Source organism: Calonectris borealis, chromosome 1, assembly GCF_964195595.1.
Source record: "Calonectris borealis chromosome 1, bCalBor7.hap1.2, whole genome shotgun sequence".
NCBI classification, from domain to species: Eukaryota; Metazoa; Chordata; class Aves; order Procellariiformes; family Procellariidae; genus Calonectris; species Calonectris borealis.
The window spans coordinates 121697498-121699193 of record NC_134312.1 but is presented as its reverse complement, the minus strand read 5'-3'; positions in this window follow the sequence as shown (position 1 = coordinate 121699193).

The following is a 1696-nucleotide window of genomic DNA, read 5'->3' as shown; positions in this document are numbered from 1 at the left end:
GGTGGGAGGAGGGTGCGAGGGAGGGGGGGAGTAAGAAAGTGAGAGAGAGAGAAAGAGAAAGAGGCAGCTAAAATAAAAAAACCCTCAAACCTCTTGTGATCTTTTCTGACAAAAGCTGACATCCTGTTTTTGTAGCGTCTGCATCTCCGAATTTTTGTTTTAGGGTGGCTAAAAAAGCAAAAGCTATCTGCAGGCTTTTCCCATCTGCCCCAGCACAACAAGACTAGCAGTCCAAAGGTAAACACTACGGTCAGGGTGGACTTGCTGAAGGGTCTGAGATGGGATCTTTTAGCCTTTCATTTTAAATTGCAGCATGGGGGAGGAGAGCGGAGATGTCCTGCAGCATGTAAAAAGTTAGTGTGTAGGCCAAATTCTTTCCTTTTGAGCTTGATTTTCATGTCCTCCCGTCCCTGTCGTACTTGGCTCCTGCTTTGGTCTTCTCAGCCAAAGGCAATGAGCTGGCCAACTGTGCAAGGTCAAACCCAACTTCCCATCTAGACATCATGCCCTGAGGCTGGGCTTGGAGCAGCTCAGGGTGGCAGCAGGGAGAAACCTGTCCTTTCTGGTGGTGCCAGTCCCACCACAGGAGCCTTTCCAGAGCTGCGCTGGCTGGACCCTAGGGTTTCCAGCGTGGCCAGAGCAGGTGAAATGGTTGGAGACAATTTTCTCTGGCCTGGGCTGTCCTCATTGAAGGTATCACCGCTCCCTGGGGAGGACAGGACATGTCACCCTGTGGACTGAAAGGGTCACCTGAGCTGCTGGTCTCCTGAAATGAGCCCTCACTTTCTCCCCCTTGACTGAAGTTCCCCTTGGGGCACCTGGCCAGTTTGGGCTGCTTCTCCAACTCTTTGTCTCTGAAGCCCGGTGGGGAGAGCATCAGAGCACTGTGAGCTACTGAAGAAGTGCAGCTTTCTTTATACATCCTTGTCTGCTTGCCTCTTTTTTTTTTTTTCTTATGTCCCCCTGTGTTTCCCGTTTCCAGGGAAGGCTGCTGAAAGACAGGCATAAGAGATGATGAAGAACTCTTGATGTCATGGCCTAGATGTGAACAGTTAACAGGATCGTGACATGGCATCCTCTCCTTTGGAAGTGCCGGTTTCCATCGTGCACAGCAAAGGGACTGAACAGCTTCCCTCATCACAGCCATGTTCCAGGGACATGGGTTTTGTCATGGAAAACCTTCATTTCTTCCCTGGCCTCCCAGGAGCCTTGTTTCACCTACACTGTCGTGGCTTTTTGCTTCATCTCTCCTCCTCCTTCTTCCCTCCACCCTCCCCTCTGTCTTCAGTCTCTCTTCTTAGTAAAAATAACCAAGCCAAATTATTACTACTCTTGAGCATTTTATGAAGCTGAGCATACATTTTCATTTTCTAAATCCCAGAGTACAAATGAAGTACAAATGAGTAGATACTTCAGAAACATGAGATACTGCTTGCAAAGTACTTCTGAAATATTGTGCAATATTTAACTACAAAAGCCATCCATAACTGAAGCATAGGTCTTTTTCAAAAACCCTCTTTAAGTGTGCCCTTTGCTGCAAGCACACAGCAAAGGCTAAACCAAGTGAAGGAAGAGCAAGGTGAGCCTATGGGCCTTGTGTGCCGAAGAGATGAAGGACCTGGGGCTTCTGCCTTTTGCCACCCACAGCTATCGGCAGACTCTTCTTCTCAGCTGCACGAGTTTTGATAAAAGATGA